Source organism: Manis pentadactyla, chromosome 14, assembly GCF_030020395.1.
Source record: "Manis pentadactyla isolate mManPen7 chromosome 14, mManPen7.hap1, whole genome shotgun sequence".
NCBI lineage: Eukaryota > Metazoa > Chordata > Mammalia > Pholidota > Manidae > Manis > Manis pentadactyla.
The window spans coordinates 72876189-72894805 of NC_080032.1; the positions used below are offsets into that span (position 1 = coordinate 72876189).

The 18617-nt window shown below is 36.7% G+C and overlaps 1 protein-coding gene across 1 annotated transcript in view; it reads right to left on the minus strand.

Annotated features, from left to right (window-relative positions):
• The window catches only part of EPS8 (epidermal growth factor receptor pathway substrate 8), a 183301-nt gene that overhangs the window by 128227 nt on the left and 36457 nt on the right, over positions 1-18617 (minus strand). Inside the window, exon 2 of the mRNA XM_036908960.2 lies at positions 477-545. The gene's annotated coding sequence lies outside the window, so the exon portion shown is untranslated. The remainder of the gene's footprint in view (positions 1-476; positions 546-18617) is intronic.

Genomic DNA, 18617 nt, shown 5'->3' on the forward strand with positions numbered 1-18617 from the left:
AACTCATGTAATGTAATACTGTGCGTCAACTACCCTTCAATAAAAAATAATTATTAAAAAAAAAAAAAAAAAAAAAAAGATTTTGTGCATACAACTGTTAATTCCCATTTAGCTCACTGTGACAGTTCACAGTATCTCTACCTTACATTTTTCTTAATGAAACAATTTGATATCCATGATTTTAATGTATTCTCACAACACAGAATCTGAAAAGTAAGCAGAGCCAACAGGCTTATCATTCTAGGCAAAATAACACAAATAAGTCAGGTGACCAGGGTCACAACACTGAGAGCCCCTTCGGCGGGGCTGGCATTCAGGGGGAGCTCCAGTCTCAGCCTCAGGCTCTCACCACTGCTCCACACTAACAGCATTTCATGGATAATTGTAATTTTTCTCTAAGTACATGTAAATGATAACATTGCCTAGGAAAAAGCAGACTGCTGTCAATACACAAATTTTTCTATAAATGGACTCACCTCAAAAATGAATATATGCTAATTCTCACGGTTCCAATTCAGTCCAACAAGAACTGTTTTAAAGCTGACCTGCACACAAAAATAAATGAATAAAAGTAAAATGTCACTTATTTTGAAGCTCAGTATGAAAGCAATAGTTGCTTTTGTTTAACACATACATTTTGTTCTCTTTTACTTACATTTTTTGTTCTCTTTTTATCTAAATTCAAAATTATATGGATGGAAAAGATAAAGAGGAAGGAAATCACGAAGGATCAAATATTACAACAGGCACAGTAACATGCTATCTGATTTAATCCTTGCAGTAACTCTGTGAAGTACTGAATAAACTAAGATCTTATGACTTAAACTAGGATTTGAATCCACATCTAAGATCAAATGCCTCAAAGATAGTTTATCTTACATCTTTAAAAATTTGTCTGACATTTTATGAACTATAAACAGAATAAGCATATTCAATTATTTCCTATATGTAGCTGGACTTACATATCCAGCTTAAGACCTATACAGAAGCATAAGAAACAGGGTAATTAAAATGTAGACCATATTAAAGTACATGTTGTTAAATGATCTATATCTGTGTAACTTACAATATTATAAAATACGTATCTATCCATTAGGTGTTTAAAGAATCCATATATGTGAAAAATACTTCTTAAAGCTAAGACAGAAGAAAAATGCCAATAATAAGACAAGGGCAAAGAGTTTGCGTTTTAAATAAAAAATACTATCACTAATACCACATAGTTTTAAAGAGCTGTAATAATTAACAGTGCTGACTTCTTTTGTCACATGCATCTAACAGCAATGAAAATGGACTTTGGAGTACAGGAGTTCTCCAGGAGACAGAATGCCAACTCCTTAACAGTAAGGAAATACAGAAGACCAGCATTTAGTTCTATTCAGATCCTAATAAAATAACACCTCACTTGCTTAGAGGCCATACATATATGACAACCTCAGCAATGTCATAAAATAAATTAAAAAGTTATATGGCTAGTTAAATAAATCCCACAGTCTATGTGCTAAACTGCATTTTACTTTTGAGAAGACACCCTCAAGCTCAGTTTAGATCCTTTCTAATCTTATTTTAGAAAAAGTTCTAATGAAGTCAGTAATCAAATCAATTCACAGCAGGTTAGGAATATTTACTAGAAGCACTGTTTGTGGAAGTTGCTAGAGGTAGCAGAAAGAATAAGCAGAAACAAATTGGTAGGTTATAATAACCAAGGAAAAATAAGACATAGATGCAAAGAAAAAATGTGTAAGTCATCCTGAGAATATCTGATATAAAACCACGTAACCATGCATATATCACAGCCTCCAAGGATATACTATAATACAACCCAAATAAATAGTATGTATACTGATTAATTATATTATGTTTGAGAAGACTGGAAAATACTTGATGCTTGTAAGAAAAATTGCCATCCTAACAGATTAAAAATAAATAAATAAAATCCTAATATTGAAAGAATTACATTTTAAGTCATGGAATAAACCGCTATGAAATGCACTTGTTTGTGAATCTGAAAAGCATATTACAAGGCAAACCTGAAAAATGAGATGTTAGTGTAATTAATAGAGCAAACATGAGGGGCTTAGACTTCATAACTCAACAAAGCACTACAATAGAAACAACAGTATAAATTGTCTCCTCTCATAAATATAAATTTTAAAACCCACCATATAAATATATATACATATATTTTTTAATACTCTTTAGCTGTATAATAAAGACACAATCAAGAGACATATGTTTAGTTGCCTGTCTTTATGATGCTACCAAGTGTTGATGTGCAATGTCTAAACACTCTAATTCAGAAGGGGTTATACATGTGACTTTAAGAAGGCTGGAACATACAACATGGATGAGAAAAAAATATATCAAAAGTAAGACTCTGTGACATAGATAAAATAAGCATCAGAAGTTCCCTACCCCCTTCTTTCTGTTATAATAGCAAAGAAAAACACTGTCAGCAGCAACAGTTAACACTGAGAGCTTAGATGTTCCAGGCTCTGCTCTAAGTGTCTAATGTGTGAACACATTCAATCCTCAACAACCTTACAATGGAGGTTCTATTATTATTCTGATTTGGCAGATGAGAAATCAGAGGCACACAGACATTATGTTAACTTGCCCAAAGTTACACAGGTTAAGTGAAGAACCAAATTTGAATACAGGAAGTCTGGCTCCACTCTTGTATACCTAAGAACAAACTAAATGCCTAACGTTACACCATTTTATAAAGGCGTATTTCTCAAAGCATTGCACAATGTTATTTTTATTAAAGCTATCTGTCTCATATACCTTCAAAAGCAATTATTTTCTGTTTTTGATAGTTTACAAATACATGTTTAGAATTTGGTTCTATAACTATTGTATATTCTCCAGGTGCTTTTCATATATATGTCAGAATTTCCCTGATGATTCCTACCACTAAAAACTCAGAAACAAAAAGAATGAAGCATTTACCCAAACTTTTTTATACAAACTGTAAAACTAGCTAAACAAACTGTAGATGAGTTTTTCTTTATAGAAGTATCCCAGATAATAAATCAAGATAAAATGACAATTGAAATATCATTCTTTGCCTCCTAATTAAAGTACCTAGGCCTAACAGCTGCTAGCACAAAGAAAGAAAAATAGCCACATAGTCTATGTCTCCTGAGGGAAGAAGAAATACCATCATATAGTAGGAAGTGAGGAGAAGGATGGCAAGAGAGAAGGAAGGGATAAAAAGAGGAAGGGAGGGAGGGAGGAAGATAGGAAGGAAGGAGGAGAGAGGAAGAAAAAGAATCTGAATGTGATTAAGTCTCTAGAACCTTCCACCGCTTTATAAAAAATACACAGGACAGAGGACATGTTAAACTATATCACAGAGACATAATAAGCAATATCTAGTAGCGGGAAATTTTACAGGGCCAATGATTCAGTTTCTTCAACAATTAAACTGCAAAGAGAAAAAAAAAAGATACAGGAGAATATCTATATATTAAAAACAGACATTAAAGTACATATTAACTAATCATACAGGACATTAGTTGGACCCTGATTCAACAAAATGTAAAAAAAAAGCGGCTTTTATGAAACTACTGGCAAATTGAACATTAACTAAATACTTAATAATATTACAGAATTAACTTTTAGTTTCAGGTATGATAACTAAATTATGGTTAAGCCATTTAAAAAGTGTCTTTATTTAAGAATAACATACTGAAATATTTAGAAGTGAAACAGTGTGTCGAGATCTGCTTTGCTTCACAGGGGAGGCAAGAAAATGGGAAGAAGGATGAAACCAGATTAACCAAGAGTTAGTAACTGCTAAAGCTAGATGATGGCTACATTCGGATTCAGTATACTATTCTGTCTACTTTGTATATTTTAAATTTTCCACACAATAAATTTTTTTAATCTGAGAAAAATAGTACATCAAAATGTATGGCTCTTCAAGTATATAACAGAAGTACTTCTAGGAATTTTAAATTTAACTGCACTTCCTATAAGAAAAAATTGGTTTAATAACACTAAATAATGTCTCAACTAGTGGATATTTGTCTCTTTCACCTAAAATGTTGTGTTTTGTTTGTTGTGATTTACTAAGTATAGCTAGTGCATTGAAATCAGCAATTTCATTAAAAATGGAAAAGTTTAAATATATAAGTCAACTGCCAGACTTTTGTTCACTTCAACTGGCATCAGAAGACTCATGAGTTAGAATAGCATTATTTTTGGCTCAAATTCTTTAAGTTTGGATAATATATTTATAATTTAAATTATTATATTATGAATCCTATTAAGTAAAAACCAGTTTATTCAACATAAAAAGGTGAAAAGAACAAAGGCTTTATAATTCAATTTTGGTTCTATCACTTACTTTCGTATAATCTTAAGTTTTAAGTCATCTGTAAAGTGAGGAAGATCATTTTTTCCACACATTGTTGTGATATTTTGGATTTGAATTACTATGTGAATTGAATGGGTTTGAATTATTATATATAAAATATATTAAATCTATTTTAAACTTTTATATAAACTACAAAGTATATATATTTCCTGGCACTGCTTCTGTTAGTGTTCAATACACAGTAGTTAATATTCTAATTATCAATGTACAGTTACTATTCTGCTACTTAATACTGTTATGGCAACTATTAGACTCACTTCTCCCCAAGTGCCAACTTTATTTTCTGTGGGGGTAAATGATCATTTGGAAAAGACATCCACTCTGATGAGCTAAGTTACACTGAAGCTGTGAGTGTCTTTATGTAACCATCAGAACAACAAGAACTTGCCTCTATTTACCTAAGCTTTGAAGATTTTGGATAAATATTATTACAGAAGTTTCAACATAGGTGGTTTTGAGTTAAACAGCCAGCGTTAAGTCACATTTTAAATATGTCTGGTAATGGAAGGATCAATCTACATTTAAAAACATCAAAGTAATTCAGTGGATTTACTGATAATGCTTCTGTGAGAAAATTCTTATCCTTGAAGATAAAAAAGTATCAACAAAAAATGGCTTCCTTCCATCTCACCTGATGCCCTAGGGTTCTTTCCATGTACCTTAAAGCACTTATGTTATATCAGTCATTTCTTCACATATCTTTCCCATAGTTGGAATATGAGCTGTAAAAAAGACATGGGCAGGCTTACTTTCTTTTTGTTTCCCCGGCACCTGCCTCATGCCTGGCTGTAGCAGATACTGAGTAAGTTTGCTGAATTCACATATGAGTAGACACCTTCATTCTCCAAAGACTTCTGGTTCCAGTCTTAAGTACCCTGTAGTTAGACACTCCATGATGGAGCTAAGTTTACCAAACCTGGGACGAGGATCTCAAGAAACTTTCACTATGGTCTTACTCTTACCCTTTAGTCCACAGAGGGCATATCCATTACAGACCACTCTACTTCAGCAGAGACTATATTGCTGGGTTACTCTTGCAAGCCTAGCCTTCAATCTACAATACTAGCTAGCACTTACTGACAGCACTCTATGTGCAAGCCTAACTACACTACACTCCATATATACCTTAGTTCATGTAATCTTTACAATAACCCCAGAAGTATTAGCATTATTCCCATTTTTAGGTGAAGATGCTGAGGTTATGAAACATGTCCAAAGTCCCAAGGTCATAGGACAGAGGCAGGATTTGAGCCTGCAGTCCATATCCTCAATCACTGAGTCCCCTGAACAGAAGGCAAGTAGTAAACAAAGAGTTCAAAAAAGACTCTGAGAGTCCCTTGAAGTCACTTTAGATATTTTTTAATGAGCTTTTAAAAAGAAATGTTACTTTCCCTTGGAGAGTCTTCATTTTCTCCTCATATGTTTTCTGACACACAGGAAGCCATCAATACAGAAGCTGCTCTGATAGGTAGGACAGCAGACAGAGACGGAGATGGAAATCATGCTCAAAGAAAGAAATACGAGCAGTCTAGAAATCTTGGAAACAAAAGACTAAAGAAATAATCAAGCTGAGAGATGCAGAATCTTATCGCATAAAGGACTAGATCACTAATGATGACTAAGAAAAATGAAAGAAAAGATGCTTTGGGGATCCCTGCATGTTCAAAAGTAGCCGCAGCAAAGAAACTGAACAACAATGGCAGTCTGTCCTGTCCTCAGGCTTAGGTTTGCATGCAGCACGGGACTGCCTACACAGGGCACCCCGCCCAGGAAGGTACACCTGGAGAAACTGTTCTTCACCAAGCCAGAGGCTTCATGGATAAGCAACAAGAACAGCTGCATAAGGTCTCACAATCCAAAAAGCCAGGATATTGTTCTTTGGTAATTGTCTTGAAATTCTCAGTGACTGTACCTATGAATCTGTGCTTTATATGTGAAGTGCAATGAGATAATAAACTTGGCTTAGAGCCTTGGATCATGTGCAGCCCCCACCTCCCACTACCTCCCAGTAACTGGAATGTAGGGTGAGTGGCAGGGAGGCCCCACTGGTCATCCCCATCCTGAGCTGGCAGCACCACAGTCTATGAGGTGGGTGACTCTAGCAGGGTCCTCTTGCCCACCCCCAAATAAGGTACCAAGCAAATCCAGTTTGACCACTGGGAGTTTAAGCACCTGCAGTTTGGGGCAGCAGCCCATGGGAAAAAGATTGACTGCCTCACTCTAGCTGGAACTCCCTTTTCACTTTTGCTCTGGGCCCTGAAAATTAAGTAGCCTGCTGTATCCTTCACTTTGCAAGGGCAACAAAATGACTACCAACAGGAGAGAGGTATTTGATTAGTACACATTTTTTTTATTAAGGTAACATTGATACACAATCTTAAGAAGGTTTCATACGAGCAACATTGTGGTTTCAGCATTCACTCATACTATCAATTCCCCACCCCACCCCATTGCAGTCACTGTCCATCAGCGTACTAAGATGCTATAGAGTCATTCCTTGTCTTCTCCACGCTGTGCTGCCTTCCCCGTGACCTACCTATATTATGTGTGCTAATAATAGTGCCCCTCAATCCCCTTCTCCCTCCCTCCCCACCCACCCTCCCCAACCCCTCCCCTTTGGTAACCACTAGTCCCTTCTTGGAGTCTGTGAGTCTGCTGCTGGTTTGTTCCTTCAGTTTTGCTTTGTTGTTATGCTCCACAAATGAGTGTATCCTTTGGTATTTGTCCTTCTCCGCCTGGCTTATTTCCCTGAGCATAATACCCTCCAGCTACATCCATGTTGTTGCAAATATAGGATTTAGTTTCTTTTTGTGGCCGAATAGTATTCCATTGTGTATATGTACCACATCTTCTTTATCCATTCATCTATTGATGGACATGATTAGTACACATTTTTTAAAGTGTAAAAGCCACTGGGAAACCATTAGCCACTCCCAAGTTACATTGCTCAAACTTTTCTTCATACCATCATATTGGGACCAATAATAGTCAGTCTCAGTGACTAAGTAAAAAGAAATTTTTTCCCAGAGTGGAGCTGATCAAGAACACAGGTCATAGGATCACCCAGAACCAAGAATTTAAGTAAACTGGGTTAGCAATGGATAAAGTTAGTAACTATGTTTAGGTCTTAGAAATCCTCAGAAATACACAAAGAGAAGGTATCCAGGGACACCGACCCTCTTCAAAATTTTCATGGACCGTATAAGAGCTCAGGTCACCACCTCTTAGTAGGAACATCAGCTGTTACATTTGGTTTCAGCCTTAAATAGAGGATTAAAAACCATGATTGTTTAAGGCAAATACATCACTCAAATGAAACTAGTTAACATCAATAAACTGAATTACAATCTTGACAACAAATGTGATCACATCATAAAATATCACATGGTCATTCTGGCAATGGTTGATGGATGAAACCTCTTTCTGTACCACATCCAATACTTGCATTGGAGGAAAAGAAGCATTCTACCATTGGGCCAGGGAAGGTCTCTTTATGGTGAGCTTGCCACACCAGTCCATAAACCAGATGTTTTCTTCAGTGACACACCTAACAGATGAGACATTTTTTCTTAAAGCAACTGTCTTAGGAGGATTTCCTAGAATCAAACTGCCCTCATTTGTCCTGTGTGAAGAGATTAGTTCTATTTTATGTGCTATCCTACCAATCAATCCTCATTATCTGCAAAGTATAATTTAACATCTATAATATTGGCTCCATAGTCTTGCCTGCCTAATAAACCATTTCTTCTTGATATCCTACTTGTTCAAAACGGAATCTCATCTTCCCCACAAAACACACTTACTCTCCACATTTACTCATTATCTTAATAGCACTTCCTTTCTCCTCAGCACCCAGCTTGAAACTCTAGTCATTACTGACAACTCCATCTCTCTCCCTCTGTTGTCACCTTATGCCTAGATGACAGAAATAAGCTTACCTGGTCTTTCTATTTCAAATAACTTCCCTTCTAACCCTTTTTTTAAGACTGAAAATTTACTCTTAAAAAACACTGCTACTACTTTGCTGTCCTTCATCCCAGAACCAACAATGGCAACCTAAGAGAGAAGCAACATTAGCTTAATGATCAGGAGCCCTGGGTTCCAGCCCCAATTCCTCCACGGATTAGAGTAACTCAGTTTTGGTTTCCTTCCCTGGAAACATGAGTCCTAGGCTGGAAGAGCTCTGCAATCCCTTACTCTGAGGACAGCAATCTCTTACCCTGGAATTCACCGTCCACCACAATTGAGCTAATCAAGCTCATCTACAGCTCTCCCACAGGGCAGGTGCTCCTGCTCCCAGCAGCTCTCCGCATGCTCCTGAATTATGTCAGCCATTCCAGTGCTGTACTAATTCCTTCTTCTGAAATGACTTCACCTTTCCCCTTCCCTTAGCGAAAACGTTCTCAAATAGAATAGTCACATGGGATTATTTTCCTCTTTGCCCTTTTCTGGTATGTGCAAATTCTCTACAGTCATTATGTATTATGTATGCAGCAAATGTTCAGAGAGGAAAAAAAAAAACTTCCTAAACCAGAACTATGAGGTAAAATTATCTCAACACATAAAGCCTACTTAGCCTAGTAATCCTCAATAACATATCCTCTTTCTCTTCCTAGAGATTTTCCTTGCTATAAATATTCGGTTAGCTCTAAAACTTAACCTATGTGAGCTGTGGCTCCAAGAGAAGGACTCAATAGTTAATGAACTGATTTAATTTTGGTTCTCTTAAGTGCACAGTCTAATTTATGCTCAACTGAAGTGGATACTGTATATAGCTAATGTGGTTATGCAAAAATTACTTAATCCTGGCATATTAACAAACTCCCTGTTTCCTAGAGACTCAATCTATTTTTGAACATCAAACCATATTATTTTATGAGCAAGTCAGTTCCAATAACATCAATTTGGTAGTTTTGTAAGTTAATTATTTTTGTGAACTGGTCTGAGATCCCCCATCTACAACACTGCCTTGGTAAGAAAGTAGCAAATGATGAAATGATAACCTGACCGGAGACCCAAACACATTTTTCCCTTCCCCCACTGGTCATTCAGCTTGCACAAAGGAGAAATCAATGGCCCAGAGATATCATCCAGTTATCCAGAATCTGTATAGACCCGATTCTGACATAAAACAGAACCAATACTCGTTTAAGAAAAAAAATTAGACCTCATCGATACTAGAAAAAGGAAAGAATTTGCTGTCAAAAGTCCTGAGCCAAATCACACCACTTCACTCAAAGCCACATAGTCCAAGTGTTATAACCTCTTGCCCTCAGATTCCTCATCAGCAAATTGGGATAATCATAACACCAGCCTTGTTTGCTATGAAACCTCTGAGGCTCAGATGACATAATAACGTAAAAGTGTTTTGAAAACTGCAGAGTGCTTCACAAATACATATTAAGATATTATGTGAAATATTCATAAGTCAAATGTTCAGCACTTGTAAGGATTTGTTTATTATCGAATAAATTCACCTAGTAAGAAAACTAAAATGACTAGGACTAAAAAGAGAAGAATCATCCTTAATGATATCAATTCTCTAAGTGTGGGTTTTTATACATCTTGCTTTTTTAAAGTAGGACACACAAAGCTCTACACAAACAATTTCAGGCAGTTAAGTGTCTGCACACCTTTTCTTAAAGATCTCTAGGGACAGAAGTTCCACAGCTCTCTTGGCATTTTTCACTTTGGAACTTCACAACTCAAGTAATGCATAAACAAGCAAGCTCTCATTTTGTTCATCTGATATAAAGAAAAAAATGAACGAAGTTGGTTTAAAGTGGAATAACTGGAAATGGATACAAAACCCCATTCTCCAACAAGTTTTATGGAAGGTAAAGACAAAATATCCACGGTATACTGAACCTAAGCTTTTTCTGTCATTCAAATTCCCTCCTTGCAGAGGTGGAAACATCCACTGCCTGGCAAAAGAAAAACAAAAAACACAGATCAACTTACTGGATTTTATAACGGAATACTAACCTTGACAACTGTCAATACAATATATAACATGGTCTTCTCTTTAATCTATACAACAGAACATCAGCACTTCACGCACTTGTCAAATGTTAACATTAAACTCCTGACAAAAGCAAATATGAGGATAATACTAGAGTAAATTTAAGGCTATTTAACCAAATTTCACAAGCTCCATCCCTGTATTCTCTTGGGAAAGTGCGATGTAATGTACCTGAACATAATACTTTCATGGTTACCAGAATGTATCTATGACTTGACTGCCTTGGGCTCTAATTAAGGGCAAGTATAAGTAAAAAGTACTTAAAAAAAAGTTTTTATACCCTGGTTTCCAACACTGTCCAATAATCTATTCAATATACCTTTTAATATAGTATCATCCCATAGCATTTGCTGTTTGTGGCACTCCACTGATGATTCACATAATTTACTGAAATTCTTATTTACTTGTCTATCATCTCCCCTGGACGGTAAGTTGAAGAGCAGAAACTACATCTTATTCAACTGTATTTTTCAAATACTGAGTACACTGCTTAGCATGTAAGGGAGCTCAATAACCATTTGTGCAATGAATAAATCATATACGATAATTTTATGTTTCTACAACATATGTTCAGTCCTAAACAGAAAATATTCTCCTGCAAAGAAACAACATGTTCCATTTATTTATCTTCTCCCCTCTTCCTGGAACTTGCCTTGCTCATAGCAAGGAATTAATAAATTTGATGATGACAATGATGATAACAACAATTGTGACACTAGTAGTGGCAGGTGGGCAAATTATCCTCATCAAAACAGCACACAAAATCAAACATAAAAGTATTAAATGATTATCCTTGTATGTTAGATTATTCATGGTTATTTCCCTCTTTATTTTCTAAGTTTTCCAACATTGGCTGGGGGGATATTAACTGTTCTCCTTACACTTAAGAAGAATCAGCTGTCCATGTAAACAAAATCTAGACTGACTATAGAAATTCATGTAAACAAAAGGAATCTCCTACCTTAGGATATTTATACCTCCCAAGCCTCAAGCCTCCAGGCTTTGGCCAGGTACATCCATGATTTCAGATAACAACTTGCCTGTTTCCTCCTGCTGAGGACAACTGCCTTGAGGACTGGACCTGCTTTCTGAACCTGCTGGGTGCTTGGATGAAGATAAGGAAAAAACAAGAAGCCAAGAGTGACAATGATTTCCCACCCCATAGAGGACACACCTGCCACTCTGGTGCTCAGTACACATTTTCCATGGCCCTGCCCTAATTCCAAGTCCAGTTTTAGTCCATAGCTGGTAGAAGCAATTGTATGACTAGCAAGCCTGACTTTGTAACTCTATCCTACGGCAGACACACATCACACATACACTTCTTCTACTTATATGTGAAGCTATGTGTATATTTATAACAATCAGGAATTATTTGATCCCATAAGAGTCCAATGAAGATAAAAGCCCAAGAAAAAATTCCTTTAAGTATATGTATCCAGATAAGCTCTCCCCAATTTGAACTTTCGGCCTGTACTCTGGACAGGTTTCGCTTTCCTAGAGAAGCAGTATTTGAAAAGTAAACATCCTTATGGCCTGTAATGGTCTATGCCAGAGTCTAGAGATAAAGGTAGATGAAGAGGTGAATCTGACACCTAGCAACATTCACCCTGGCACCCAGATTCAAGAAGCCTCAAGCAGTGAATAATTGCTTCACACCACAGGGTGCCAAAACAGACCAGAAATGAAAACAGTGGATACCTTTCATCACTTTGTTGAGTACTTGAAACCACAGCTATTACTCATATAATGTTAAATAGAAAAATTCATCTGACATTGATGTGCATAAACATGTTGACTGTCCATACAGCAATCTTTGAAATTTGATAAACATATCCACCTATTAAGACATTGGGCTTAAATTAACTCAAAAAGGAAAATCTTAAGTAAAAAAGTATCTCTTCTTTCCTTACTCTGGAAAGGATTTTCTTTCTGAACCCTTCAGCTCAAGTAAGAGTACACTTAAGAGACCAAAACAGGGATTACATTACACAGTAAAAGTTAACGGTAAGATCCAGAACTCTGCTTCTTCCCTTGTCATGAAAAGAACCAAATCTTTAGCTCGGCATCTAAGATTTGCATTATCAATTTCAGCACTCTAGCCTCTACTCCCCTAATCCCAATAGTTATTCATTCAGCAAAAATATATGGTGGTAGAGCAATAAACAAGGCTATACCGACCCCAGTCCTTAAAAGTTCACATTAAAGTGCCCTTCAGGTAAACCAGTCAATTCAGTGTGTCCCCCAAACACTCATTCAACAACTATCTACTGGATAGGATAAATGCTGTGCACAATTTTAGACAGTAGAGATATAGCATTAAACAAAGGGACAAGATTTCTTTCCTTTAAGAAGTTGACAAATCTGTGAATGCAGAAATGTACCTGTTCCTTTGTACTTTTATGCTATGTTCATGTTAATTTACCCTCTCCTCTGTACAGCCCAATACCTTCCCTTCTCCTTAGTACCAGTCCTACCAAATTCCACTTAGACTGTAGTTCAGATAGCAAGTTAGACGTCAATTAGATTGCTGGTGGAGAAACCGAGAGCAAGCAAGCAAGACTTAAATCTGGAGTGTGTGGATGGATGGAAGGCGGTGAAAGGGGAGAGTCGGCTAAATTTAGGGAAACCTAATTGAATTAATTGTTGGCAGGTTTCTAAAACCAAAACAAAGTCAATACAAGAAATCAGTGATTAGGCCTGGCGTGCATATAAGCAAGACAGAAGTTATCAGATGGAGGCACAGTTAATACAGCACCAGTAGCAATGGTGCTTGATATCAAGTAAGAAGCTAAAGAATTGGTGATTTTGAAATTCTCCAGTGAATAGAGCTAACCCCTCTGGACTGGCCTGAGCCTTTAAGCAAAGGTCAAGTACTCCCAACAATGGAACCAAAAGACATTTATCTTTTTCAAACCATGTATCTGATAAAAGGTTAACATCCAAGATATATAAGGAACACATTCAACTCAATAGCAAAATAGATAAATGACCAAATTTAAAAAGTGAGCAAAGGACCTGAATAGACATTTTTCTAAACAAGACATATGAATGGCCAACAAACACTTGAAAAGATGCTCAGCATCACTAATCATCAGGAAATACAAAACAAAAAACCACAATGAAATATCACCTCACACCTGCCAGCATGGCTATTATCAAAAAGACAAGAGGTAACAAGTGACAGGAAGTGGGTAGTAAATAGAGAACCCTTATCCACTATTAGTGGGAATGTAAATTGGTACAACCATGTGTAAACGGTATGGAGATTTCTCAAAAAAATTAAAAATGTAACTACCATATAATCTGGCAATCTCTATCTGGAAGCAGTCTTTTCTATCCAAAAGAAAATAAAATCAGTAACTCAAAGAGATACACTCCCATTTTCACTGTAGCATTATTAACAACAGCCAACATATAGAAACGACCTAAGTGTCCATCCACAGATTAATGGATAAAGAAAATGTGCTACACACACACACACACACAGGAATATTATTCAGTCAGTGGAAAGAAGGAAATCCTGCCATTTGCAACAACATGAATGAACCTTGACAACATCATGTTAAGTGAAATAAGTCAGGTGCAGTAAGACAAATATTGTATGATTGTGTAATCTCACTTATATGCGGAATCTAAAAAAGTCAAACTCACAGAACCAACAAGTAAAATGGTGGCTGCCAGAGACCAGGGGGAGGATGTTGGGATAATGGTCAAGAGGTACAAACATCCAGTTATAAAGTGAATAAAGTTCCAGGGATCCAACATTCAGCATTATGACTAGAGTTAATAATATCATATTACATACTTGAAATTTGCAAAGAGAGTAGATGTTAAGTGTTTTCACCACACCAAAAAAAAAAAGGTAACTATGTGAAGTAACAGATCTGTTAATTAACTTGACTGCGGTAATCATTTCTCGGTGTACATTTATAAATATATCAAACCATCACATTGTACACTTTAAATACATATAAGCTTTATTTGTCAATTATACGTCAATAAAACTTGGGAGGGGGTGAAATTTAGGGGTCCACAGTCAGGAATATTATTATACTGAGTCCTCAGATTCTCCGAGAAAAACAAGAAAAGAAGTCCCTAATTATAAATTCTAGACGACGAACTTGCATGTTATGGTAGAAGAGGTATCTGTAGGATAACCATAATATAACTGTCATTTTATTGCATTGAGTCTTATAGAAATGTGATTCAGGCTGTAACTGGATCCTTAAGAATTCAGGATATTTCCCAGAGCTGCAAAACCAGGGGTGAACAAGAGACCTCCATCTGAGCTAGCGGGAAAAAGGGTTCTTCCCTGCAACCTACCCAAGTAATTTACCTTTGTTTAGAACCAACCATTTATGTGTCTCAGAAACCTCATCATTTAAGTTTTAGGCTTTTTCTGTTACTTTCAAAAAGACTTTTTTAAAACAAGAACTTAAAAAAATGTAATTGTAAGAATGCTACTAGCCATGCATCATAATTACAAAGCAAAATGTGTTACCAGGGAGGAACCACACAGATGGAAGCTGTGTGAAATGAACAGGTCTTGGTTTCTTTTTCAGAATTCCCTCTTAATTTCTTCATATAACTCCAACTACATTTGAGACAGAAAACAAATCAGAACAGCTATGAATTATATTATCATTATTCAAATAAGGCATACTTAATATTGTAGTATAATCCGGATGTAATAGCATATATGCCATTGAATGCAGAGGATAGAGTTCCACTTGGAGATCTTGGGCGCTCATTTCTGTCTCACAGATGTCAGAAAGTGGTTAAAAGATCAAAGGGACTAAAACTAATTAGTGCAAACATCAGTAGAAGTATTTCTAGTTACCAAAGAAACTATAAATGGTACATGAACTACATTAGTTCAATCTCATTCAAATCTTCCCATTTCCTCTCATGTTTACTCCAGAAGTCTACTAATACTTAAGCAGTCCACTGTCAAATGGATTCCATTCTTGAATTTTATCAAGCAAACTGAAGATTTCACACTACCAATAAAACCATATTGGTAGTACAGTGGTTACAGATTTAAACAAAGTCATGTAGATATCAATAGTAAAGGGAATTACTGTTTCTACAGGTAAGTCCTGCAAGGGAAGAGACAACTGTTCATTTTGCCCTAGACCTGAGGGGGTTGGGGAAAGGCCAGAGCCAATGGTTCACCCACGAGGTTGCCATCTGGCTTGGGACCAAGCAGAACACAGCTTGGCAAAGGAGTCACTATGTTGGGCCTCCAACTGGGCATTAGCTTTATCTCAATGGACACTGTTGGGACACAGTCTCGTGCCATTCCTCCACTGGATGGATTCTCCCCATGCCGGGAGGATGAGGGGAAGATTCTGTCACAGGAGGTATTGGCCTGACCTCAATTAAGAAACTTGTCCCATTTGGAAAAAAAGAGTTTAAATGACTCCTGTTCTATAAACTCCCAAAGAGTCCAGAACCCAATCCAGAACTGGAGACAAATGAAAGAAAGGATAGGGTCAGCAGGGATCCTGAGCTTGGCAGGAACGGGAAACGCAGGAATGGAAATCCTGAATCTCTTCACACTACACCATTATAAATCTGAAATACAGGGGAAAAACTCTCAAGAAGGATGAGTCATGTAAAAACATATTCCTGTTTTATTTAGCAGCTGATCTGAGAATATAGTAGTTGGCATGGCTTTGTAGTAAATGGGGAATAAGTAAACAGGTATTCATTTTTAGATCCTGGGCACACAGAGTAACAGTCATATATACTAACAGAGATAAAGGCATCCAAAAGACTCTCAAACCCTTTTTCCATCACTGAAAATTATGACTCCTTTCCCTAGACACACAACCCTGTGTATTCCAAGTAAACTGCCTGGAAGATTTAGCTAAAAATGTGAATGAAATATATGAAAGAAACACCCCCAGAAAATCTCTGGGAGCAACAATATTAGCTTTTTTTTTCCTCTCTCCAAGTGTCACAGACAGGAACGCAGGCTGCCTGAGCCATGTGTGCTGTGATGCCTATGCTGTGGAGAAGCCAGGACAATCAATCATTAGGCTCCTCAGGCATGCCCACCACTCAGGCATTTTCCACTCCACCTCTCCAAGGTGCGACGGCGGGGGTGCCACTCCCCTTGGCAGCCTGAGCCCGTGGGCCCACAGCTCCTCTCCTTCACTACCCCTCCACTACACCACCACACTGGCCTGATGTGCCCATACCCACAAAGCGGGCTGGAGGTCACGTCTGTTTGATATTCCTGATTACAGATGTCAGGAGAGCAGCTACATATTAACGACATTTCAAAGGTACAGGCAGATGTCATCACTCACATGTAGGCCCACTCTCCAAGCCTTTGCAGAACAGTAGATTTGGGAAAATCAGCCATTCCTCCTTGACACTTACAAGTATTCATCTAGAAACCATCTGAAGCAGGGGTGTCTCCTTCTGTGTGTTTCCTGCTCAGCAAATCCTTAAACCATTTTCTTTCCTAAGAACCCAAACCCACACCTCCACTTCAAAATTTAACAAGCTTACTTCCGTCTCCTCCCTCCCTCTTTGCCAGTACACCAGCCCCCTGAGTTGACCCCCCTCCTTGCCTTTCCACTGACTCTTCACAGTTTTGCTCCATTTCTTAAACAGTCCATACTCTTTCACATTCGTACCACCCTCCCAGAGTTAAAAATATTGGCTTCCTATATTAACACTATCAGCATCCTGAAAATTTATACTTTCCTGAACTCATTTATATTTTGATTGCTCCTTCCTCAGCTAACTACCATTAACTCGTATATTTTAATATGATTCTGAATCAGCTCTGATCACATTTCCCCTCTGTATACAGATACACTGTTTTACTAACAAGAGTTGTATTCTGTTTGATGTACTTTTCTAAACTGTTGATTGATCCTTCACTCTCGCCTGGAATTTTTCTTGTAACCAAAGTTACGTGGAAGAAAATGTTGTTAAATATTTAGTCTGAGAGCAAGTAATGTGTGAAACCGTACAGTCCACAAAGGAATTAAAAAGCACAAACATGAGGACATGAGCGACGTAGCCTCACCAACAGCATTTCACCAGAAAGAGCCAACAATGAAATACCTAAATAGACCCATAATGATACATTAGGATGATTAAAGCAAAAACAACAGAAATCAATCCTTATTACAGGGTTTACAAGTGTTTTTGCACAGTTGGCATGTACATAAAACAAATCCCACATAACAGATTTGCAAGAAGATTGCGCTGAAAAAGTTTTACAATTTTTACTTTGCTTCAAGAACTTATAATGGGATGAAGTCATTCTTTGGAGAAAGTTTAATTAACCACATGGAGAACTGTTTGATTATACAGTATAAACAAACAAGAAAACAATGGGTTCTTACTGGCAGAACAAAGTTTTAGATCTTTATATAGTTAACTTATAGGCATTCTATTCAGAATCAAGTAACGGATTGTAAAACATGGTTCATCTGCAGAGAATTGACTCAATCAACAATTATTTGGGTTAACAGATGTTACCATGGTTTCTTAATCCATTGTATCCCATATTTTTATAAAATATCATACCACAGTATCCTTACAGTCAGGTCATAAACCTTCAATTACCTCAGTATTACTTATTTGCTAATAAAAAATTATTAACTAAGTTATTTAATAATAAGAAACTCAAGCCATAATAGATTTATATTTTAAAATATATACTTTTATATATTCAGAAAAAGATACATTCAAATCCCTAAAATATAGGACTCATAGAACATAAAAGTATACTTCAAAAAAATCTGGTTTTAGTTTTAATTCTGTCTGATAAAAGTATAATTCAGAATATAATTATAACCAGAGTGTATAGTTACCATGACATCATTTTAGTGTTCTGGAAAATAAAACCTCCTGGTGAAATCATCTTGGAATACAAATTCAGTATCACCTAATCCACCCCTCTGAATTCCAGTCATGATAGTTTTCATCCATAAGCTGCAAGACAGCAAAATCATATTTCATGTGTTTCTATGTGCCTAGTTTCAAGGCAGTGTCTCTAATGGAAACCTAATAATATTTATTAAATCAGACTACAAAATGAGGGAAGTGAGTAAAATGATTTCTAACATTGTTTCAATTTTTAAATCCCCTCAAAACAAGAGTGTATAGTGCTATGTTATTAACAGGGGACTTGGCAGAGCATATTCGTGAAGTAAAACTTTCCCTCAGGTTACTTATTAA